Source organism: Pinus tabuliformis, chromosome 7 (assembly GCF_031772625.1).
Source record: "Pinus tabuliformis cultivar Carrire ecotype Pingquan chromosome 7, CPIR1, whole genome shotgun sequence".
NCBI lineage: Eukaryota > Viridiplantae > Streptophyta > Pinopsida > Pinales > Pinaceae > Pinus > Pinus tabuliformis.
In genome coordinates this window covers 1,243,377,822-1,243,405,300 of record NC_142293.1, presented here as the reverse complement: position 1 = coordinate 1,243,405,300, position 27,479 = coordinate 1,243,377,822, and the positions used below count along the sequence as shown (strand labels likewise).

Here is a 27,479-nt window from a genome sequence, read left to right as displayed (position 1 = left end):
CTAATTGGAAGTTGGTTTATGTCGCCTCAAACCAAATGCACTTAGACTCATATTTTTTCCTTGACTAACCAGGGGAATGCCCAAATGCTTTTCCCCTCTGTAAGGGCTATGTGTCTGTCTGATCTCACTTATACGGTGGCTATATATTTGTTTAGCTTCTGCAATTTGGGGACTTAATGCAGACTCGGATCCATGAATTGGTGTGCAATCACTTGAGCTAGTTATCCGTGGACTATATGTGTGTTTGAACTCACCGTGACTTCGTGTAATCATCTCATCCAAAACATCGCCATCATTTGCACCTGTTCCCATGCTTCCTAGTCCGAACCCCTGAATTCCAGCTTCCTGCAACAATATATGTTACAGTTCAATTTATTACTGTTCATGCTGCAGGGCTTATGAAATAGAATTGAGTAATATTTTTAAAATTTGTTTGATATGTGTCTTGCACTCACTGTTATATTGCATGGAATTCCAGGGGCTTCTTCATACTCTGCTGCATCCAATTCCTGAAGGTGTGCTCCTTTGAAAAACTTGGGAAGGATATACTGCCTCATTGGGACTAACAAGTTACAACATGATCAGTAGTGGGAAGAGAACACCATCTATAGGCACCCATGTGATACCAAAACATGCCAGCAAATAACATGTATGGAAAATGGTGAATGTGGCAATTGTCTTGAAAGGCACCATTTCAAGAAATGTAGCATGATACTCCTAAAGTTCTTTGTAACCATCAATTCAACATTGATCGGCTTTGAAAACTATACTACAAGCATTAAATTCAATCACATTATAGTTTGAATAAAGTTCATACTTGTATCTACGGCTTGGAGTAGTGAAAAGAAACAATATCCTTTACCAAAATTGATTTCCTGGCAAACTCTCTATGGCCATGAAGGCAAAGTAACCCCAAAGCGCAGAAGTTGGGATCTTTCTGATGATGAGCATTGCTGCAAGGCAGCCAACAACCATCATAGATTGCAACAAATTACTCAATTGCTATTCTTTCACCTCAACAGGAAGTAGGTCATCCACGTCCTTGTCAACATTAAAAATTTATTCATCAACTGGGGCATCCATATTCCCAGTACTTGCGGCCAACTGAATTGTGGTCTCTTTCAATTGCTTAAGTGCTTGCATAAATGGTTGGGACATGACAAGACAAATAAATAAAGGGAGAGGAAAATTAGATAAAATGAAACACCCAAACTCAAAAATAAGACCATTACCAAGGCAGGTGGAGGTTGATAAACCATTGGGGTCTGCATTTGCTCATAGGCTTCTTGCATGTTTCTGTATAATTTCCCTAAGGTTGAATTTTTTTACATACTTTTCCGGACTGTTGTCACTAACTTGCTAAGCACCAACTGTAACAAAGGTACTTGTAAGTTACTCGTCTATAAAATGTCTAAATTGTGTCTTTTCCCTGAGAAGTTGCAACTAATAATTCCAATATATTGGTACTTGATGTTTGAGGGTAGCTAAGCTTTTCATGTGCATGGGAGATTGAGGAATAACACCATTTGAAGGAGGTATTCCAACAAGACCACATAGAATAGTCTGCCACAATAAAAGGAAAATTTATGAATCCACTAGAGATTTTTTATGGAGGTGAAAACAAAGAATGAAGAGTTAGATCAAGATGTCTTCAGGAGAGCAAGAGCTCTTCCAGAATAGGGTAGCCAATGACAGTTGAACCTAAACATGAACTCTAAAAAAAATTCCAACATAGTTCTAAATAATATATATTTACTGAGGTAATTTGCATACCAAAAATCCTAAGAGAAGTCATAATGGTGTGAAGAAGGTTTTCTTAAGTTGAACTCCTTTTGTTGGGCAAGTTGGGATGCAACATTGTGATCAAAATCATAAAGAACTACAATCATTTTTGCCAGAATGAAAGCTCTAGAAATGCATAACAATGGCACATCAAGCATTTCTTGTGTGGAAAAATAAGTATTGTTATTGCATGGAAACGAAAACAAAAAAGGAAAAAAAAATGGATTCTATGTTTGGAGGTGGTGGATGAAAGGCAAGATCAATGCCTTATCATGTTTGGGCTATGGGAGCACGCATTTTATGTCAAAGGGAGAATGTAAAGAAGGATTATGGGTTATAAGCAGCCAAGGATCATCTCCCTGCCTTGTGTTATTGCCACCCCCAACCTTCCAAAGTTCAAACCAACTGTCTTCGAATCAGCGGAAAGGCCAACACCACCGCCTTACAAATCACTGAAGATTTATTGCAGGATTTATTTGGAGATCTTATACAATCCTCGGTAGATAGAGGTTGTATGTACTTCCAACTCACCACCTTTCTCAATAAGCCCTTCCCTTCTATAATTCTCTAGACATATTTAGCAACCAAGGCTCTTTCCAAGCAATGGAGATTTTAAATGTCCCATGCTCACAGCTATTTAGGAACAACAATTTTTTTCCATAAGACACGAGGAATATTCTTTTTTTCTATTTGTCCCCAGCCCATAGGAATCTGAAACTAAGTCTTCTTACCTATTCCAGGAACTGTTTGGGAATAAAGGAAAAAAACACTCAGTACACAGGGATGGCTTCAAGTAGGGATTTCACCAACACTAACTTACCCCCCTTGATGATAACCATCTATTACACCATATTGACATCTCCTTTTCAACCTTAGAAACCATCCACACCCAGTCTATTTTTTTGCAGTCACTGGATTTAGATAAAAAAATAGCATTGCGATTACAATTGAGCTAATTGAGCACCCAGATAACAATTATTGTATTGGGGACATTGTTATTCGACTAGAATCTATTGCAGATCTACTAGAAGTGTCTGGTGTTGTTGAATGATCAGTTGATGATAAGGTGTGTCAACACATCTCATCACTTGAGAATTGTATGAAAACAGAAAATGATTCAAACATTGAGAAAGACTGTGAAATGGATCCAAAACCTGAGTATTGTATTAGAACAAAGATCTTTGAGAAAAAGACAAAAAGCTAAGGCTAGTTTGGCCTTTGAGGATCAGTCTGGTGATGATAAAGAAATTGAACTGAAGCCAAATGTGTAAATGAGACCAAAATTACAGAGCAAATTTTCCAGCAAGGGTCTTCAAGAAGGTGTGAGGCTGAAGTAGGTATGGATATCGAAGAATCATATTTATCCTCGATTGAGAATATTATAGGTCTCAAAAACGGGGATGTTGAAGTGATGTGGGCATATGGAATGATTTAAAAAGTAAGTGCTCTCTTGTTTTTGCTTGGATCTATTCTTTGTTACATTGATGTTTACTAACAACAGATGGCAAATAATTTCAAATGATTAGTCATATTTGACAATCATAAACAACTTAATTTCCAAATAAAGTTTTGTTCAATAGTCTTGAAGAACTAGAACCACCACAATCCAGCTACACCAATGGTGCAAATCCTTAGCAAAAGTGACAAAATAGTTTTTTTTTTAAATATGGTATACTTGATCACGTTACTTATATAGGTTTCCATCTATTTTACCAGTCTCCAAAGAGAAACTCACTAGTGAGATGATGTAGGCTACGCTACAACAGGCCAATAATCTTTTTATCCCCATAGCCAATATATGGGTCAGTGTACAAAACCTAGATCTTTGAAATACTCATGCTCCTGAGCACTACAAGTAGTGATGCATCTACTGGGCTCTAGGAACAACATTTTCTGGGAGGGAACATGGTGGCATATCAGACATCCTTTGATTATATTCCAAAGAAAAAAGATAATGCTTGTCCTCACTGAGAGAAGATAAATTCCTGTTGGCTCAGGACCTGGAACATGCACCTAACCACAAAGCAACTAAGAGGGTCAACGCTATTAAACTTCACAAAACTTGATCATAACCAAAACAACTTTGGCAAGAAGACATGTCAATCACCAATGAAACAATGTAAGAACCTAAATTCAAGCATAATTTCTTACACAAACAAGAGAATGCTACATATAAGGTGGCAAAACAATGATCAACTACTTAGCCAACCTCTTCTGAAGAAGCATAGGATCACATGAAGCAATGAGTAGGGATCATCTCCATCTTTAATCCAAAGAGTTCAAAAATCAGTCCTACCCATGAACAAACAACACCAACAATGAGCTACCAGTGTAGATCAAGATAATCACAGAGTTATTTCATCATCAATGCAAACATATGGTGCATGAAATCCATTGAAGAAAAGACATCAATATCATATAATATACCATTATTCTCAGCAAGGCACCCCTAGCACTAATTCAAAAAGGATACAATGTCACTAAAAGCCTTTGTAAAACCATGAAGAACAAGCAGGTTTAAATTTTGAAATATAACTGGAAAAAAACTATGCCTCACAATCAAAAAACGTGCTTCAAAAACAGAGTCACTAGTATGTATCATATTGCAAATTTTAACAAGACTTCTTGCTCAGAAACAAACATCATTTATATACAACATCTCACCTTTTTCTATGGGTTGGACTTTTGAGAAAATTTTCGTGGTTAGAATCCAAAATAAGCATTCTCTTTCACATTTCACCATTAGAACCTTTCATGATTCAAAGCAAGGGTTCCATCACCATTGAGATGTTATCATCAAAACCAACATAAAAACCACTTGAATATCATATCCTCTACACATCAACATAACAAGTAAATACTCACGCTATAAAGCATAGAAAACCATATTGCACAATACTATAAAATACCCTGTCAGTAACAACAGATGGCAAAGAATTTCAAATGATCAGTCATATTTGACAATCATAAACAACTTAATTTGCAAATAAAGTTTTGTTCAATAGTCTTGAAGAACTAGAACCACCACAATCCAGCTACACCAATGGTGCAAATCCTTAGCAAATGTGGTAAAATATATTTTTTTTAAACATGGTATACTTGATCATGTTACTTATACAGGTTTCCATCTATTTTACCAGTATCCAAAGAGAAACTCACTGGTGAGATGATGCAGGCTACACTACAACAAGCCAATAATATTTTTATCCGCACAACTAATATACAGGTCATGGTACAAAACCTAGATCTTTGAAATACTCGTGATCCTGAGCACTACAAGCAGTGATGCGCCCAAAAACACCAAAAAACTCATTTCCAAAATTCCTACACCTTTGTCTAACTGCAAACACATCTAATGTCAATTGGGTCTAGCTCCACTGGTTAGGTGGTATAATTGTTATCCTCCCTACAATGGTTCTATTCCCACCAATGACATGTTGATATGGCCTTTGGCACTAAGGAATTTGCTTAAGCCTAGGTGCTATCCTCAAAATGAGGTAAAGTTCCCTGGGTTTTCTCAGGATATATTTTTCAAAAAGCATTTTAGTCAATTGGGTCTAGTCCAAGCAATTGAGGGGGAATGTTATCCCTTTACAACCAGGACCAATTCTCACAAGTGACATGTTGACCTCTTAATGAATGTATTGTTGATTGCCTCGTACCCAAAATAATTTGGGTTTACCCTGGATACCATCCTCAGAATGAGAGGAAGTGCCAGAATAGCATGAGGACAGCATGAGGTAAGTGTGTAAAACTAGCAAGAAACCTATTCTAGATACAATGTTCCACCCTAGCCTAGGAATGACATTTTTAAGGGTTCACATGTGTGCATAAAAAGCACCTCACCCCACCTCAAGCCTTGTGCTCCACTATCTAAGCAGATCTTCCAGGAGGTCAAGTAGTAGGGGGAATTAGCACTAGGGGAAATTATAATTCCCCCCTACAGAACTCGGCTGAAGTTGTAGAGGTATAAAGTCACAGGTAAGCACTATCCATAACAACATATCACAAGGTTCCATAGGGATTTTGAGTCGTCGTTTTTGAGTGAGATGTGTGTCCAATCATTTCTTTGTAATTCGTCAATCTAGCTTTTATATGACTTGAACCATTGAATCTTGCTTCATAGGATATCCCTAACCCTAATGAACCTAGTGGATATCACCATCAAGTGTTGATAACACTGCTTCAAATACAAGACCCAGTAGGGTAGATTAAACGCATTAACTCATGCACCCAAAACACTTAGAAAACTACACCATTCAAAAAATAGACATTCATGCATGCCCTCCCCTGGATGGGCAACTGTGCCTTCCTAATTAAAGACAATACGTTCATACATGTGCTTCATCTAGTGATCCTACTAAACTACTGCGCCTCCACTAGAGGATCTCTTATGGGCCCTCTACTAAACATCAACTTTCCTCTATACAAGCTGGAATGTATTTGTTGAATGATGATGTTGTTGTCGAAGGAGAACAACTACTGAGAAATAGGTAAAATCTAAGACTACCTCCACTCTTGTATTAGATAAAAGTAAAATTGTTGTCAAATTAAGCAATATTGTTAAGCAATTTTCTCTTTGTATATTCAGCGAGCCAAAAATGAAAAATATTATATCATATGTGGGTACATGGAGCAGTTAGAAATCAGTCTACTACCATAGATTGAAATGGAGTACAACCCTTTTACAAGGCCTATGGTACCAAGTGCAACATCTAATCTTCTTCTGGAAAAAAACTAAAAGAGCTTTATTGTGCTTTGAATTTCAAATGCTTGTTAAAGGATCAAGTGGTAGTTGCAAAGAACAACTCAAACTAGGTGATATCAAAACAAAAGAATTTTGTATTTCCAAGACAAAATAACATTACTAATGTATCTTTGAATTCCATGAAAACAAAACAATTTGATGTATTGAAATGATATTAGGAGATTAGTAAAGAGGATCAAATTAAGTGATGTTTGGCCATACCATTGTATCCATTTACACTTCAAGCAAAGAGACTCAGCAACACCAAGAACATCGAGTGCCCTCCAAGAAAATGTAGTCCTTGTCGTTTGTAGAGAGTCTTCACACTCTAACATCAAGCTCTTCAAACCAACTCTACACAAGGTCATTACAATTGTAAAAAATCAGCAAAACACAAATTTGGTAGTAAATATGACCAAAAGAAGAACTAGTGCAAACAATTTTCACAATCCTGCTTTTGAAACCAACATTATAATCTCCTTAGCATTATGATCAGCTGTCAGTGTTCTTCCCAAGTCAACAAACTTAGCTCCGCCTTGACATAGTGTAATTGCATAAAAGGAATGTGGATCTCATGCCAATAGGTCTCCTATGATGAATGCGCAGGAACCTAGTACATAGACCATTTTTCTCTTCGCTTAGCTACCTAGGTCTTATTTCCCTTTCCAAATATCAATAATTCTTTTCCAAGAAAACATAAAATAAGAATAATATTTTACTATATTCTAAAAGGTGAAGATGCTGAAATCATGCCACAAAGTGAAAGGAAATCAAATATCTTTCCTCAAACCACCAAATATATAAAGAAAACAACAATAATTGTAAAAATAAAACTAGATCTGTCGATCTATGCATGAAATGAGTCAAGTGACTAAAAAAATATGACCAAAACAAACCAAAAATTTCAAACTTGACAAAATCCTCTAAACAAGCAGCAAACAAACTGCTAAAATTTTCTAAGATATTAGAGCTAGACATCAATGCAATTTCATGTACTTGAATAAGCCCATTGTTGCTTAGCGTTAGACTTCTTAAATTAGTTATTTATCATTTAATACTAGGACACTATCTATGTTAAAAGAAATATGTCCCAGCTTCATCAAATCTGACTTCATTTCAAATCAAAGATCAAATCCAAAGGACACGAACTCATTACTCTTGGATGGTGCTAATGTTAAATACACAAAATAACAAAAAATAAATATATGATAAAAAAGTAGACCTGCAAGATTATATTGGTCGAGTGTGACAGGGACACCAATAACCGAGACTAGAGAGATTTATAGAAGGCAGTAGTTACTACTGTGTGATTAGTGGTATGGTGGAGAGACCTACCAAGAAGGGACGTTGGTCTCGGAAAAGTATAGTAGGGAGATCCATAGATCATTTATGTAAAATGAAGATAAGAAGTGTTGTCTTCAAGTTGGTTTATATTATGGTAGAATTTTGTTGGTGATAAGTGGTAACAAAACACTTACATCAATAGGTAAAAAGCAAATTCGGGGCATGAGTTGTACTGACTCATGTTATCTCATCCCCTAATGGTCCTAAGGACATGTGGGGACCCAAACAACTTAGTACCTAAAAGACTTGAAAACATGGCTGACAAATGACTAACAAGAAATGGCTAGCAAATGACTTGAAAGTCTTGTTAAATTTGTTATTTATCATTTAATAATAGTCAGACACTATCTATGTGAAAAGAAATAGGTCCCAACCTCACCAAATCCATATTTATTTCCTATCACAGATAAGAAACAAACAATGTAATGATTAAATATGAAACATGAATCTTAAAATAACACACATCAAAATAATGTTGTTGCAATGTTACAATGAAAAATACAAATATAGAACCTATTTTTACCTGAAGTTGACATATAGTAATTTTGCATGATCAATGGAACATGTATACCAAAGTAAGAGTCCTAGGGTATTTCAATTTCCCAGTTCTCATCTTGGTCCTCATTTTCTAAATTGTGAACATGATCTTCTCTAAATGAACTGTCATTATGAGCCTCCAAAACATTATGTTCTATATCAAGTTCATTAGATAGATTTTTTATATTGTTTTCTCCCCTTCTATCACAATCTGATCGCCAAAGAGTTAGCTCTCTTTCATATGGAAAACTATCAATGTCATACTTTGTTACATATAATCTTGAACATGTATCCACATGTTTATCAAGCTTGTTCCTCAACTTTGACTTCAAGAATGATAATGCACTAAACATTCTCTCATCCTCCACTGATCCCAAAATCATGGTTTGACACAAATCTGCTAATTTTAAATATTCTAATATGTTTTCTTGCAGGTATTCGCTAGCACTTAAAGTAGTCCATAATCTTGTTATAGCACCATTTTCATTAGGATTCTCCAAAAAAGGATATTACTTCCACATTGTTTCATCAAAGCTTCCACCTAGTTGATACAATTTTGATGAATCTAAAATACCTTCAATTTGTTCTCCATGTATCAAGACTTTCTTGCAAAAATGGTCTACTAAACATTTTAATCTTTTTCAAAAATCAGCTTTTAAAGTTCTTCAACATTGACAATTGTTCCAATATTGAGGGTAAACCACACACATGGCCTCTAAAAATTCATCTCGAGGAAATCATTCTCCTACCTCTAATGATAGTGATCTTGCAATTTCTATCAAATTTTCTCTCACTGAAATCACAATATTATCAAATTGGTCTCTTGACACGGGGCAATCTTTCGTGATTCATCCTGTCTTACTAATATAATGAAAGGGTACCATATACCCATGCACTACAATACATAGTATCCCTTTTTCATCAAAGGTCAAAAAACTTCCTGTATTTTCTATATTGATGATCTCAGTCCAACTTTTAAACTCTGGACCAATAAAAGAGTCTGGCATCATATACAAATTATCCAATGCAAGACATGTTGACTTTCTCGCATTTGTGTATTCCGCAAATACATTGTGCGATTCTGAGACATTTTCACGAGGACATTCATTTCATGTAGCATAGGAAGAATTCCAGCCAATGTCAATAATGTCTCTATATTAGTTAGTTGAGAAAGAAGATCTTCAGCTTTGTCTACATTATAGCAATTTTCATATATCAACCCTACCAAAGATTTGAACTCACTAAATATTCTTTGAGTTGGTCCATTTAATGCAATCCATCTTGTATCACCATATTTCAGTACTTTTTTTCCATCCGTAATACCATCTGCAAATTGTTGAAACTCTAAATATCGTTTGGTACTACGAGAAAAGTATGCATGAGTCTCACGTACAAGATCTTCAACTTTTGAAACTGATGGAAACTTGCTTACTATTTTAAATGCAAGATTCATCCTATGATCCATACAATGGATACTAAGCATATATGGTGAAGTTGATAGTTGTAGCCTAACACAAAGGCCCTTCCTTTGTCCTTGCATTACCGCTGCGCCATCTGCTCCAACACATACCAACTTTTTTGTAATCATTAATTCATCCATACCACTTTCCTTCAATCCATTAAGAACAAGTTCATAAATATTTTCAGTTGTAAAACTCTCTCTCATCTTATTAATTCCAAGTAGATAGGAATGTCTAATATGGTCATTAACCATATAAATGCTCATGCAAATCCATGAAGTATTATCTATAGCCGTAACCTCATCTAAAGACAATGCCAAAAACCTGGCATTTACAATCTTCTCTTTTAAATCATCCTTTTCTACTTGAGCTAAATATCCTGCCCATCCCCAACCACTAGTTACAGACCAATGAGAAGATGGAACGTTTGGCACTTGAAGAAAAGATAGTAATTTCATGTGATCTGGATAATCTGTCATAAGACGACCTTTAGATAAGATGTGAAATATAGTGCTCAATTATATCGTCTTGGATAACAAATTTCTTTCCATCATCTTTTAAAATAGAGTTATGATGGTTCCTCTATCCGCCTCAAGTTTCCTCTTAATAAATATTTTTTATATTCTTCTACATATTCAACATGTCGACATTCCTCAGAAGATTTCCATCTAACAATAGATTTTTATTTACCATTTACAATTTTCTTTTCATACACCTTTCCTGCATGCTTTTGTACCATATCTAGCTTCACCTGAAATTTCACTTCCTTTTGAGTTTTCCAACTACACGTAATACATCTAACTTGTCGAAAAACCTCTTTCTCATTTGTAGGAGGTATTTCTTCAATAAATGGAAAACTTGAGACCCAATTTTCTTGGAATCATCTCCCTATGGCCCACTAGCCTCTTTTCCTTTTCCAAAATGGATTGTGTCACTTTCCAAGGAAAAATCTTTAACATTTTCACCACCAATTTTTGTTGAAACTGCATTTATCTCACCCTGACCACTTGAGGAACCTATTTCTTGATCCATCGTATGGATATCAAATGCATTTCCACAAGAGTTAACCTCTCTATCAGTAACAGATTGTTCAAAGGAGCTTGAATCATGAAGAGAATGTGTATTTTTTGATGGAGCCTTTTGAAAGTATGATAATACATCTGTTTTCCTTGATGGTTTTCTCCCATGATTACCTTTTTACATCTCACTAAATATTCCACAAGTAAAATTTCAAATCGATCTGCAAACCTTCATCAACAGTTTTCAAGGATTGAGATCTGTTTCATATAAATTCACTTGTTCATAGAAGATAGAATTGTACATTGCAAAAGAATTGTTGAGTCAACATTGAAAGAACATATATTAGAAATTGAATTTTGAGGCAAAATGGAATTTCACAAAAATTATTTAACAATGATAATGGGAAACTATTAAATTTTAGGACATAAAATATAATAATTCATTTGTATAACATTAAAACAACATCACTTTGTTTGAATTATTCCTAATTTCCTACAGAAGGTGGTTGAGAGGATTCAGGACCTGGTCCCCTCCTCCCAAGCCATCTTACAGTATGTCTACCATGCCCAGAACTCAAAAGCTGATGCTAAGCCAAATGAAAGGGTATTGCTACCTGAGGAAGAAATTTGAACAACTAGAAATCTAAGTATGGAAAGGGTAGAGACTCCATCCCTTAGCATGTGAAAAATAAATGGTTAAAATATAATAAGATGGAAAGCTTAATTTGGAAGTCTTGATAGGGTCAAGGAAAGCCACTATTACTTCCACATCAAGAGGTTTGTTTAGAGAAAATCTCATCTACTGAAAGTCAAGGCTTCTTTCTGACCAATCACTAGGCATAGGAAGATGAGACTTCAAGAGAAAGAATCAAGTCTGAAGATATAGGAGTTGTTGAATTCCATTGCTTAGTTGGCTTGGCATTCTCTATTTTATAAATCAAACAGTGTAATCGGAACTATTTTTAGGAGTGCAGAATGTTTAAGAATGTCTAGTTCCCGTTTTGGGCAAAATGGTGAAGATTGAACCTTAGCAAATAACATAGATCCAGAATTATCGAACCCTGCATTTTGCTTTTTATGATCAAAGCAAACCTTTACCATTGAAGGATCTCCTTTATGATATACTAGTCAAGGGTAAAGTTGGCCAAGTTTCATAGTGATAACAACAAAATCTTATATGATCTGGTTAAGAAAAATATTCAAATTCTGCTTGGCTTCTTGCTAAAGATATTTCCTCCAGAGGTTTTCCATTTTGCAGCATTCTCAGAAATTTTATAGTCTGGAGTGTCAAAGAAAGTTATCTCAAGAATGTTCTCAACTATGATCAAAAGTCTAAAGACCTACCTGTTTTTACTGACATCCAAGTGACAGCAATTTTCTCATGTAATTCTTCTTAAAGTCAAATTTTTCAAGGAGTTGTGCTCCAAGTGAGCTATTAGAGCCTGCCAACCCACAACTTCAATGACCAAAATATTCTAGGCAATACAGTCAGTACAGAAGAAATATATTTTATAGATATAGTGTCAGCGTGCAATACCTGCCAACAGAAAAATTTAAGCCTGACCAACTTGTAGGATGCTGCAATTCAAGACTCAGATTTAAACGTTGTCCTGCCTACAAAGTTCTATCTAATTTTGTAGCATAAGATATAAGGCCAAGAAACAATGTAGATAAGGCAAGATAATTTTATTTAAGTCTAAATAAAGCCTGACAGATAGGTAAATGGGACTACGAAGTACAACCATGGATGTCAATATGTAGGGGAACCCTTATATGGTCTGGTTAAGAAAAATATTCAAATTCTTCTTGGCTTCTTGCTAAAGATATTTTCAGGTTGATTATCCTGGTGCTTATCAAAATACTCCATTATATTCAAAAAAATTGAAGTCACTTTCAAAGAAGGATCTGTAAAATTAATCAATTTGCAATTTTCTTCATCTTGTATATTTTTCTGAAGAGGAAAACAACTATGATCATCTAGTTTTGATTAGTGCAAAACAAAACGAGTTTGACCAACTGGTTTCAACTGAAAATGGCCAAAACCAGTCTCAGCCAGTTGGCTTTGAATACACTGATTTTCATAATTCAATTGGACCTATTTCTCCTTTACCAAAACATTATTTATTTATTTTAAATAACATATTATTTACTTTTAGTTTATCATTGTGCTTTCCCCTCTTTCATGGAATAGCTTGGGTGTAACAGTCTAACACATTTCAAGAGTTAAAAAGCTCCTAATGGCATCTGTTTTATTTGAAGGTTAACCGTGTCTCTTTCTCTTAGGGGTTCTTCCTTTAGAGATAATGGATTCATCTTACTATGCCCTAGTAAACCATATCATGCCATAGAAGTCACAGCATTTGAGACTTACCTTCTGTCATTGTGTAAAAATTCTGTACAATTCACCTGGTTTTTGATGCATGATTATTCAATGAGATGCATTGTTGAAGGCATCCATGACAAGAGAGTTAACATGATAGAGCAAGGATATATTACCACCTAATATCTCATAACAAAATCTTTAATACTTCCTTCTTTCTCGAAAAATGACTTCTTGGTCTTAAGCACCAGTTAATCAAGTTAGGTAGTTTCCCAAGTTATTCACAGCAGACCATAGAACAGAGTTCACTCCAGAGACATTGGTATCTTGTTGCTAACAAAAATCACCTTTTGGTCTTGAGCACCAGTGAATATGTTTAGGTAGTCTCCCAGGTTATTCACAGCAAACCTCATAACAGAAAATGGTCATCCTAGAGGCATGGGCTCTACATGTCTGAACTATTTACTAGTTTTTATCTCATTAGCTACAGCTTGGAAGATTTCTGCTTTTGTATTGCTCCTTTAAATAAACTTAGATATGAGATGCTTTCAGCACTTCTAATTGTTTCATTTCTTGTTTTTTAACCAATCAGATGGATTGTTTTAAGGTTTGTAGTTATTACAATTTCTTTGTTTTCTATATCTAGTTTCCTATAAACTATAATTAGTTATGGTTTAATTTTCTTGTTTAAAGGCTTAGATGTTGGAGAAACTATTACTTTGCGTTCTGCTACCTTGTTGCTTCTTTCATCAAAATAAAGTTGAAGTTTGATGGTCAACATTCTATTTAAACATATAGCTTCATAATGACATCTATCTTGGATACAACCAGCAACTCTAGAATAGCAATAATTTTCGTAGTTCTTCGTTTGTTTCTTACACACTTGCATAAATACACATACAACCCAAAATGTAGGTGTTGTCAGTTAAGGATAAAGCTAATCAAAACCAGCCTCTATTTTAAAATAAGAAAAGGATGTCTCAGGAATGATGTGGAGAGATGAACTGGACCTCTCTTATGCTAAATCACTCCAAAATTCTTTGAAGGTGTATGGGAGGGCACAATTGCTAAACTGGTAAGAGTTTTTTCAAACAGAATCTTGTCGTGGAATTGGACATTGCATTTAAAATTGGGGGAATTGTAGATAAGGCAAGATAATTCTATTTTAAGTCTAAATAAAGCTTGAGAGATAGGTAAACGGGACTAAGAAGTACAACCAGTGATGCCAATATGTAGTGGCACCCTATGCTACCCCAAAAGCATAAAACAAAATATAACAGGATCAAACAAGAGAACATGAACTAAATATGAGATCAAAAAAGTGGAAAGAGGATAGAGTGCAAGAGATTAACTAGAGGTACATAAGACAGGATGAAGAGGAAAAGGGTAAAAAGAAGAATCTACCATGGAATCAATCATTAAGAATGATCCAATACACTGTCTAACGATATTGTCTGGGCCTGAAAAGTACCCATGCCTGAGAGGACCTGGCTAGATGATCCTGGGAGGCATTTTCCAAACATGAGAAGACCACCTCCGCACATTCAAGGGCAGTGAAGTCATGGCTTAAAGTGTCTGCATCATTGAACCTTTTAATGAAAGAAATTCGTAACCAAGCAAGCCACTAATTCTAACTTGTATAAGAAAGAATTTTCATTAAAATCTTCTGGCAATTGGAGAGAAAAACCTTGGGATTGGCAGGGTATTGTTCAAAGACACCAATACAAATTGAGAGAAGCCTTACGACAGTGTTTTCAGAGATGCCATTAACATCAACCATAGGGATATTTAAAATTTCTGAGATGAGAAATCCACTGCTGCTAAATATCTTGGATCATTCCTCGAATGGTTCAACAATGTAGGCCACTTTGCTTGTTAAAAACGTGTTGTCGGTGGTTTATCAAAGTACAAATGACTGGGGTAAATGGCAAGATAATGTTAAATATGAAAAATTCATTGCATGCTCTAAAAAACAAAGCAGAATAAGTGGAAGCAGAGATTCAACCATGGGTAAAATTAAGAGAAAAGCAAATTTTTGCAATGCTCGACATGGTCTAGTCAAATATTATGCATACTACGAGCAGCTCCAGTGTTGTATATAAAAATAGTCACCATGGATAAACTTGGCGGCAAAATAAAGCAACATTCAATACAATTAAGCATACTTTATATGAACCCTTAAAAATGTCATTCATCCCATTGCTCAGTTGACTTTGCATTCTCTGTTTTATAAATCAAATAGTGTAAGAGGAACTATTTTGAGGAGTGTGGAAGGTTTAAGCATGTCTAGTTCTTGTTTCAGGCAAAATGGTGAACATTGAACCTTAGCAAATAACACAAATCCAGAATTATCAAAACCTGCATTTTTCTTTTTATGATCAAAGCAAACCTTTGTCATTGAAGGATCTCCTTTATGATATACTAGTCAAGGGTAAAGCTGGCCAAGTTTCTTAGTGATAACAACAAAATCTTATATGGTCTGGTTAAGAAAAAATTCAAATTCTGCTTGGGTTCTTGCTAAAGATATTTCTTCAAGAGGTTTTCCATTTTGCAGCATTCTCAGAAATTTTATAGTCTGGAGTGTCAAAGAAAGTTATCTCAAGAATGTTCTCAACTATGATCAAAAGTCTAAAGACCTACCTGTTTTTATTGACATCTAAGTGATAGAAATTTTCTCATGTAATTCTTCTTAAAGTCAAACTTTTCAAGGGGTTGTGCTCCAAGTGGGCTATTAGAGCCTGCCAACCCGCAACTTCAGTGACCAAAATATTCTAGGCAATACAGTCAGTATAGAAGAAATATATTTTATAGATATAGTGTCCTCGTGCAATACCTGCCAACAGAAAAATTTAAGCCTGACCAACTTGTAGGATGCTGCAATTCAAGACTCAAATTTAAAGGTTGTCCTGCCTTTATTACAAAGTTCTATCTAATTTTGTAGCATAAGATATAAGGCTGAGAAACAATGTAGATAAGGCAAGAAAGTTTTATCTAAGTCTAAATAAAGCCTGACAGATAGGTAAATGGGACTACGAAGTACAACCAGTGATGCCAATATGTAGGGGAAACCTTATATGGTCTGGTTAAGAAAAATATTCAAATTCTGCTTGGCTTCTTGCTAAAGATATTTTCAGGTCGATTATCCTGGTGCTTATCAAAATACTCCATTATATTCAAAAAAATTGAAGTCACTTTCAAAGAAGGATCTGTAAAATTAATCAATTTGCAATTGTCTTCATCTTCTATATTTTTTTGAAGAGGAAAACAAGTATGATCGACCAATTTTGATTAGTGCAAAACAAAAGGGGTTTGACCAACTGGTTTCAACTGAAAATGGCCAAAACCAGTCTCAGCCAGTTGGCTTTGAATACACCGATTTTCATAATTAAATTGGACCTATTTCTCCTTTACCAAAACATTATTTATTTATTTTTAAATACCATATTAGCTACTTTTAGTTCATCACTGTGCTTTCCCCTCTTTCATGCAATAGCTTGGGTGTAACAGTGTAACACATTTCAAGAGTTAAAAAGCTCCTAATGGCATCTATTTTATTTGAAGGTTAACCGTGTCTCCTTTTCTTAAGGGTTCTTCGTTTAGAGATAAAGGATTCATGTTACTAGGCCCTAGAAAACCATATCATGCAATAGAAGACACAACATTTGAGACTTACCTTCTGTCATTGTGTAAAAATTATGTACAATCCACCTGGTTGTTGATGCATGATTATTCAATGAGATGTATTGTTTAAGGCATTTGAGTTAACATGGTAGAGCAAGGATATATTACCACCTAATATCTCGTAACAAAATCTTCAATACTGCCTTCTTTCTCGGAAAATGACTTCTTGGTCTTAAGCACCAATTAATCAGGTTAGGTAGTTTCCCAAGTTATTCACATCATACCATAGAACAGAGTTCACTCTAGAGACATTGGTAGCTTGTTGCTAACAAAAATCACCTTTTGGTCTTGAGAACCAGTGAATATGTTTAGGTAGTCTACCAGGTTATTCACAGCAAACCTCATAACAGAAAATGGTCATCCTGGAGGCATGGGCTCTACATGTCTCCACTGTTTACTAGTTTTTATCTCATTACCTACAGCTTGGAAGATTTCTGCTTTTGTATTGCTCCTTTAAATAAACTTAGATATGAGATGCTCTCAGCACTTCTAATTGTTTCATTTCTTATTTTTTAACCAATCAGATGGACTGTTTTAAAGTTTGTAGTTATTACAATTTCTTTCTTTTCTGTATCTAGTTTCCTATAAACTATAATTAGTTATGGTTTAAATTTTCTTGTTTAAGGGCTTAGATGTTGGAGAAACTATTAATTTGTGTTCCGCTGCCTTGTTGCTTCTATCATCAAAAGAAAGCTAAAGTTTGATGGTCAACACTCTATTTAAACATATAGCTTCATAATGACATCTATCTTGGATACAGCTAGTCAACTCTAGAATAACAATAATTTTCGTAGTTCTCTGTTTGTTTCTTACATGCTTGCATAAATACACTTACAACCCAAAATGTAGGTGTTGTCAGTTAAGGATAAATCTAAATCAAAACCAGCCTCTGTTTTAAAATAAGAAAAGGATGTCTCAGGAATGATGTGGAGAGAAGAACTGGACCTCTCTTATGCTAAATCACTCCAAAATGCTATCCACTTTGGAGATTTTGAAGGCGCATGGGAGGGCACAACTGCTAAACTGGTAAGATTTTTTTCAAACAGAATCTTGTCGTGGAACTTGACATTGCATTTAAAATTGGGGGAATTGTAGATAAGGCAAGATAATTTTATTTTAAGTCTAAATAAAGCCTGACAGATAGGTAAACGGGACTAATAAGTACAACCAGTGATGCCAATATGTAGGGGCACCCTATGCTACCCCAAAAGCATAAAACAAAATATAATAGGATCAAACAAGAGAACATGAACTAAATATGAGATCAAAAAAGTGGAAAGAAGATAGAGTGCAGGAGATTAACTAGAGTTACAAAAGACAGGAAGAAGAGGAAAAGGGTAAAAAGAAGAATCTACCATGGAATCAATCAGTAAGAATGATCCAATACATTGTCTAACGATATTTTCTGGGCCCTAAAAGGTACCTATGCCTGAGAGGACCTAGCTAGATGATCCTGGGAGGCATCTGCCAAACATGAGCAGACCACCTCTGCACATTCAAAGGCAGTGAATTCATGGCTTAAAGTGTGTGCATCATTGGACCTTTTGATGAAAGAAATTCGTAACCAAGCAAGCCACTAATTCTAACTTGTATAAGAAAGAATTTTCATTGAAATCTTCTGGCAATTGGAGAGAAAAACCTTGGGATTGGCAGGGTATTGTTCAAAAACACCAATACAAATTGAGAGAAGCCTTACGACAGTGTTTTCAGAGATGCCATTAACATCAACTGTAGGGATATTTAAAATTTCTGAGAGGAGAAATCCACTGCTGCTAAATATCTTGGATCATTCCTCGAATGGTTCAACAATGTAGGCCACTTTGCTTGTTAAAAACGTATTGTCAGTGGTTTATCAAAGTCCAGACTCCAAATGACTAGGGTAAATGGCAAGATAATGTTAAATATGAAAAATCCATTGCATGCTCTGAAAAATATAGCAGAATAAGTGGAAGTAGAGATTCAACCTTGGGTAAAATTAAGAGAAAAGAAAATTTTTGCAATGCCCGACATGGTCTAGTCAAATATTATGCATACTACGAGCAGCTCCAGTGTTGTACATAAAAGCAGTCACCATGGATAAACTTGGCAGCAAAATAAAGCAACATTTAATACAGTTGGGCATACCTTATAAAGTTCTCATATGTTGAAACACACTCACGTGTTGAATACTATGATCTCTGCTCAACTTTTCTATCAGATGTAAAGAGGTCATTATCAGTCATCACTTCCTCAATACTTCCACCACAGTACAATGCATCGGCCACAATCAGAATGGACCATTTCCTGAAAACTCAATATACCATTCAGGTTAATTTTGAAGCCAAATCTTCTTTCCAAAAGGTGAAATCCAAATCAGCATAATGATACTTCTACATGTTTGTTCAGCTTTAGTTATTCTCTTTTGCTTGTGGGGTAACAAGCAGATGGAGAGAATATTTAACAAAATTTGACATCCAACCATTAAAAAAAATTCATGGTCTCTTGCAACCACATTATATTTGCTTCCAAACCAACATAAGCATTCAGATTTTGTTGGCAAAGTGATTATCACCCTTGTTCCAACTGCAGGAGGCATGAATCCACCTAATTTGGCCTTCCAGAACAACTAATAATTTGTATCATACTCAGCAACTATCTTCTCCTGTACTTGAAACTTGAAGAAAAACAATAATTATGAAGCCAACTTACCTTGATTCAAAAGACGGCTACAGATGGGCAGGACCTGCATAAAGGGGCCTAATTTATCATGCTCTGCCAACAATTCTGTCAAGTATTGACTATTGTTGTTGCTGCTGCAGTGGCACGAGTCATTCAAATCCAAGAAACCATGGATACCAAAACAAGAGAAGAATAATTGGATTGAAAATGCAAGAATATCGCACCGAAACTACAGCTGCTAACTAGAAAATTAAGATTTGTGAACTATGATCAAAAATCCTATTTCAAAACAATTTTATACAGGATGAATTCATGAAAGCAGGGAGCTAGGGAGCCATATACACCATGAATCCATGAAAAAAGGGAGCCATATACACGATGAATCCGGAATTCATGAAAAAAGTGGGCTGAATCCATGAAAATAGGGAGCCGCCCTCCATTTGAAAACAAATTAAGCTCCGCCCTCCATTTCAAAACAAATCTAACTTCCCAAGACCAAATCGACCCTCACAAACCACTCCCAAACTAGAAAACCCAAACTGTAAATCAGAAATGGAGATTTTGATCTCCCAAACCGGGAGCAAATATCAAAATGGGGTGATTTTAAGGAAATACGATTCGGTTAGTTTATCCACCCTGAGCTAAAATAAAAAAAATAAATTAATTTTTAAATAAAATGAGGACTAATTATATAAAAACGTTTTTATTATTTTAATTAAAAAATCGCCCCATTAAAATATAAAAAGCCTTAAATTTCGCCTTTGGGCGATTATTTGCCCCTAAAATTTACCCTGCATTCAGGTTGGCAAGAAACATGGAAAGCAAAATTATGGAAACTAGGAAGCCTACCACCCACAACTATAAAGAGGGAAGTTTTGTTGCCCCTAGCCTTCCACAACCTACAAGGTTGACACCACAACAATTGGAAGAAAAAAGAGCAAAAGGGTTTTGTCACAGTTGCAATATAAAATACACTAAAGGTCATAAGTGTGCTAAGAAGAAATTATTTTACATAGATTGTGAAGAGGAGGAAGAAAAAGAACAAAAAGTGTCAAAAGAAGAGGATATACACTAGGAACAAGCCCTAGAGAAAGAAGATATGAATCTAACTATATATTGTAATGCATTGGCTAGAATTACCACTCCTCAAACTATCAAGATATAAGGATATATGAAGAAGAAAAAGGTAATAGTGTTGATTGATTCAGGTAGTACCCATAATTTTATTCATTGTAAGATAGAAAAGGAATTTAATTTATTCCAATTTCCAGCGCAAGAGTGTCAAGTGATGGTTGCAAGTGGAGGAACCATAAATTGCTCTAGAAAGTTCCATAATATCAAGCTATCCATGGGAGGATATGTATTGAATAGACCAATGCTTTCCATTCCAATGGGTGGTGCTGATGTTGTACTAGGAATCCAATGGCTACAATCCTTGGGTACAATAGCTTTTGATTTTCAAGAAATTTTCATGAAATTTTGTTCGAAAGGAAAGGAAATTTAATTAATGGGTATCATAGGGAAACCAAAAAATATAATCAGCTTTGATGGAATGAAAAATCTTCTATAAAAATACCAACAAGGCATAATTTCACAATGATGTTCGCTAGAGGTTCCCACATCGAAATCATCTATTTCTCTAGATCTCCAAAAAGCCTTGGATAATCATTCCAAGGTATTTGAGACTTCCAAAGGCCTCCCACCTATTTGTGATCATGATCATTCTATTCATTTGATTCCAGGAAGTGTTCCTCCAAACATTAGGCCTTACAAATGTCCATATGTCCAAAAAAGTGAAATTGAATATATAGTTGCAGAAATGCTAGAGGCTGGTATAATTGAACCTAGTCAAAGCTCATTCTCTGCTCAATAAGTATTGGTGCACAAGAAGTATGGATCATGGAGCATGTGTCTAGATTATAGGGAGCTCAATAAGCTCACTATTAAAGATAAATTTCCCATTTATGTCATTGATGAATTATTGGAAGAATTTCATGGATCAATTTACTTCACCAAGTTGGATCTTCGTTCAGGATATCATCAAATTAGAATGAAGACTAAATACATTCTGAAAACAACATTTATAACTCATTAGGGTCATTATGAATTTCTGGTCATGGATTTTGGCCTTACCAATGCACCTTCTACATTTTAAGGTTTTATGAATTCCATTTTCAAACCCTTCCATAGAAAATTTGTGTTAGTATTTTTTGATGATATACTAATCTACAGGAAGTCTTGGAAGGATCATGTTTAACATGTTGATAGGGTGCTCAAACTATTGGAGGAGAAATAATTATATGAAAAAATCTCCAAATTTTTCTTTGGAGTACAAGAGGTGGAATATTTGGGTCATATTGTATCTCATGAAGGTGTTAAGGTAGGCCCTAGAAAAATTAAATCCATTAAGGAATATAAAATCCCCACATCCATAAAGCATTTGCGAGGATTTCCCAGGTTGACAGGGTATTATCATAAGTTTGTTAAGAATTATGGGAGAATAGCAGCACCTATAACAACATTATTGAAGAAAGATGCATTTTCATGGACTCCAAAACCAACAAAGGCCTTTGAATATCTTAAATAGGAAATGTGCTAAGCACTGGTCTTAGCTACATCAGACTTCAAAAAAGCCTTTATTGTGGAATGTGATGCCTCAAGAAATGGAATTGGTGTTGATTTAATGCAAGAAGAAAGACCCATTACTTTCGAAAGTCGTCTAATAAAAGGAAAGTGTTCACATAAGGCTAATTATGAGAAGGAAATGTTGGCAATATTACATGCACTTAAGAAATGGCCACCCTACCTAAATTGGAAGACACTTCATGGATCATGATACTCTTAAATACATTTTAGAACAATTATTATCTTTAGAAGAACAAAAAAAATGGGTCACAAATATGTTGGGTTATGGTAAATGCACTCTCAAAATGTTGTGGTAAATGCACTCTCAAGAAAGGATGAGGATGTGGAAGCATTTCTTTGTGCCATTTCTATTATCCAACCAGATTGGATAAATGAAGCAAGGGATGAATGGAATAATGATGAAGAAGTGTGGGCACTCATGCAAAAGTTACAACAAGATCCAAATACATTTGATACATTTAAGTGGAAAAATGATTCATTATGGTACAAAGATCGCTTATGCCTATGTAAGAATTCCCAACTCAAATAAAAGATTCTTATGGAATTGCACACTTCTCCCTTAGGAGGGCACTGAGGATTTTTAAAAACTTACCACAAGGTTAGGAAGGAATTTTTTTGGGATGGCCTTAAATCGGATATTCAAAATTTTGTGGCAGAATGTTTGGTTTTCCAAAAGTTGAAAAGATCAAGACCCTAGGTTTATTACAACCTTTATCCATTCCAAGCCAACATTAGGAGGAGGTTTTAATGGATTTTATCATAGGTTTACCCAAGTCTGAAGGAAAGAGTCTCATCATGGTGGTAGTTGACAGACTTACCAAGTATGTACACTTTTGTGCATTATCTCATCCAATTAAAGCTAGTACAGTTTCTACTACAGTTATGGAAACAATTCAAAAGCTACATGGAAACCCAAAGATTATTAGAAGCGACAGAGATCCCATTTTCACTGGAAATTTTTGGATAGAATTACTTTCTTATCTCAACACTCAGTTAGCTCATATCTCATCTTATCATCCTCGATCTGATGGGAAAACTGGGATAGTAAAAAAATGTTTGGAATGATATCTTCATTGATTTTTCTTTGATAAACAGACACAATGAGTCAAATTGTTGCCTCTGGCTGAATGGTGGTATAACACTTCCTTCCATATTGCAGTAAAAATGTCCCCATTTATGGAACTTTATGGATATCATCAATCATCCATCACATCATATTTAAGAGAAAGTTCTAAGGTTCAAGCAGTGGAAGATCACATTGAGCATTAATGACAAGTTCTCCAACTCTTAAAGGATAACCTCACTTTGGTGCAGAATAGAATGAAACAACAGGCAGATCAACATCGCAGCAAAAGATGTTTTGATGTAGGTGACTGGGTATTCCTATGGCTACAACCATATAAACAAATGTACCTCAAGAAATCTAAGAAGGATAATAAATTACCACCAAATTATTATGGTCCATACAAGATGTTGCAAAACATTTGTACTATGGCATAAAAATTGGAGCTTCCTGCAGCTTCCCAAGTGCACCCAGTTTTCCATGTTTCATGTTTAAAGAATGTTATAGATGACAAGCTCCCAGCTCAAACAATATTGCCAAAATTTGACGAGGAAGGAAAAATCATATTGGAAATTGAAGCAATCACAAAGACAAGAACTCGACAACTACAAAGTTGATCAATTTCAGAGTATCTCATCAAGTGGAAGAACTTACCCATTGAATATTCCACATGGGAAGATGAGAATTTTATACAGAAGCATCCAGAACTATTCAACATTGAGGACAACACTTTTTTTAAGGAGAGGAGCATGTTAGGTCCCTATAATACTAGTGATTCCCCCATCATTATTGTCATTGTAGCCCTTATTGTTATTATTGTGCCCCTATTGTCCCCATATTGTTATTAGTGTGCCCTATAGAGGCCCACTATTGTTATTGTTGTGCCCTTATAGTATTATTATTATGTTGGCTTTGATTATATTGTGACCCCTTAGACTCCTATATATGGAAATGAGGTTTAGTCGTTTGTATCATCCAAGAATTGTTCATTTGTGTAATGTAAAGGAGATTTCCCCCACTAAGAGGCTAATTTTGAAGTCATTGATCTATCTTTTATATCTTTTTGTGAGCTGGTTCATAACATATTAATCAACATCAATACTCCACAAATCCTCAAGGTAGAAGGATATATAAAAATAAAAAGGTAACAATGTTAGTTTATTTAGATAGTACCCATACATCATCAACTACAAATTGGAAAAAATTCCTAATGTTTGTATTTCTAGAACCACAATTTGAAGTAATGATTATATATATACATACCATAAATTGTTCAAGGAATTCCCATAGTATTGCGTTGAATATTGAGGAGAAATTATTAGATAGTCCATTATTTCAATCCAAATGTGTATCATTCAAATTGTATTAGGGTTCCAATGGATCCAATCATTATAATCCATGACCCTTAGTTTTCAATATCTTCTCATCAGTTTTTCCTTATAAGGCAAGGAAATTAATCCATCTAAGGTGATAAGCTCCAATAAAATGAAAAAATTACTCAAGAAGCAACATTGTGGTGTTATTGCACAATTATTATCATTAGATGTTCAAACACATATGTCCACTACTCCAATATATCTCCAAAAATATATCAACAATCATTCGAAGGTATTTGGAGAGATGCCTAAGGGTCTTCGAACTACCCGAGATCAATACCATGATATTCATATGCAGCATGGAACTCTACCATCTAGCATTACGCCTTACAAGTATCCATATGAATAGTAAATATGAGATTGGGTGTTTGATTCAAGAAATGGTAAAGCTTGACATCAATAAACCTAGCCAAAGTTCTTTCTCTTTAATAGTGGTCATGGTTACAGAAAAAAGCATGGTTTATGGAATATGTGTCCAAATATATACAACTCAAGAAAATGACCATCAAAGATAAATTTATCATTCATATTGTTGATGAATTATGACAAGAATTGCATGGATTAATTCTCTAAACTAAGTTGTATATCTCTTCAAGATAGAATCAAATAAAAATGAGGTAAGAATACAATCCCAAAGTATCCTTTAGAACACATAAAGTTCATTGTGAGCTTTTGGTTATTCCATTTGGAGTTACTAATACACCTTCAACATTTCAAATCGTTATAAATTGTAGCTTTTGACTACTACTTAGAAAATTTGTTTTATTATTGTTTGACGACATACTAATATATAGAAACTATTGGAAGGGTATGTAAAACATGTTGACAAGGCCTTAACACTATTGGAATAGAAACAACTATAATAAAATCCTTCCAAGTCCCCCCTATGGTTAACTAAGTGGAATATTTAGGTCCTATTATATCTCACGATGGTGTCAAAGTGGACCTTAATGAAGATGAAGATGAAAGAAAATCCCCAATATCTTGGAGAATCTCAAATGACATTACTATAAGTTTGCCAAGAATTATGGTTGAATAACAGAACATCTAGCAAAATTATTGAAGTAATAATTTTCTTAGACTAATGAAAAACCAAATACTACTATTGGGATAGGGTCCTCTAGGGCATATTTTGGGGCAAAAGCCCAAGTTTTGGGGCAAAAATCTCAAGCTTTGTTTTATAAAATGTAAAGTCTCCGCAAATTGTGGTCACGTAGCACGTAGATAGTAAAGTGTCATAAAGGGTTTTACCCTTCTTTCATGTAAGTTGAGTCAGCCTTTGTAGATCCACCCACGGTCCGCGAACAATGGGATTGTATACATAGGATAATCTTAGAAAGTCTAAGATAGATATGGATGATGAAGACAAATGTAATGGGTCAATAAGAGTAAGAGCAAAGAAGTTTTAGAGTAGAAGAAATGCTTTGTAGCTGTGTGCGCAAAGGCCTAGAGTAAAGTCTGCTGCTGAGTGTGTAGACCCTTGCAGCTTAGTGCACAGGGAAGTCTCGAGTCTGTAAGCAGAACTGAAGCATTAATAAAGAGATTATTCCATCAATTCTTGTGTTTTTCTATTTACTTTTGTTTATATGAATGTGTCTCATGTTATAATGGGTTTATGAAATAATGGTGTACTAATATGCGACTTTACATGATTTATATTGTTACATGAACGCAATTACTATTAATTGTTTACGCGAAGATTATCTTATTGTATGCAGAAGTTATTAACACTTAAGATGATTTGAGTAATTACTGGGTTAAGATTAATCTTTGATGCACGTAAGTAGTTGATCTGCCTATTCTGGGTCCGCGAAAGAGAGTCGTTAATGTTCATGGAGGTTTAAAGATTGACTGAAGAGAGTTACATTGATAAACCATAAAGGTTTATCAATCTATGTGAAGGCAGATTTAGGGCATAAAAAGACATCACATTCATCTCTAGGTGTGGAAACTTGGTTCAAGAATCCCCCCATACTACTTCGGGTGAGACTTCAGTCCATGCTCTGTAGATTGATGCTGAAAGGGCCACTACTGTAGGTATTTGTTTGGCAAAATTAACTCTGAACCTGGGTCAAGACCCACTAAGCCAACAAATGGTTCTGTTGCCGGGACCATGATCTGTATAAAAGAGATGTGTGATGTCGCATCACTAGAATCCAACAAATAAAGAAATTGAGGAGTGATTGGATAGAAATATACACAAATTCGTGACATAGAAAAATAGAAATCCATGCCTAACAAAATAATAGTGATTGGATAGGTCAATACATGGAGATACATGAAATTTTCTTTTGTTCCTTCCCGATCAATCTATATGAGCAGATTGATAAATTGGCGGGATGGTCAGGGAAGGTGGAGGCTTGACAATCCAATAGTGTGGACCCAGAGCTAGTGCAGAGATTGGAAGCCTCTGAAGATAAGATCGCATGCACTATCGATCACTCACTTGATCATGTCATAGAAGGATTTGAGATAGAATTCACGGTCGATACCTCGATCAACTACAGTGAAGTAGAGCGACGCTTCTTCAAGGGATCGTGAGGTAAGTATTTAAGATATTTGAAAAGCTGGATTAATATGCTCTTCTGTGAAAAGCGGGTTATGCCATTACCTTGATATTTGGAGATACGTGAAGTGGAAAGTTCTTCAGGGATAGAGGGAGAAAAGGCCCTGAATATATCCCGTTTATTGAGCCTACTCTCAGTGATGACGAGGGAGCAGCACGGGGGCTTCTCTACAGAGAATTGTCCAATTAATAAGATAAGGGTTCCCGTGAATACACCATCCGCCCACACAATGTCCACATAATACACCTTCACCCACACTTCCACCACCTCCACCACCAT

The 27,479-nt window shown here is 35.2% G+C and overlaps 1 pseudogene; it reads right to left on the bottom strand.

Moving 5' to 3' along the window:
- Positions 1 to 27,479, bottom strand: LOC149251880 (boron transporter 1-like; annotated as a pseudogene).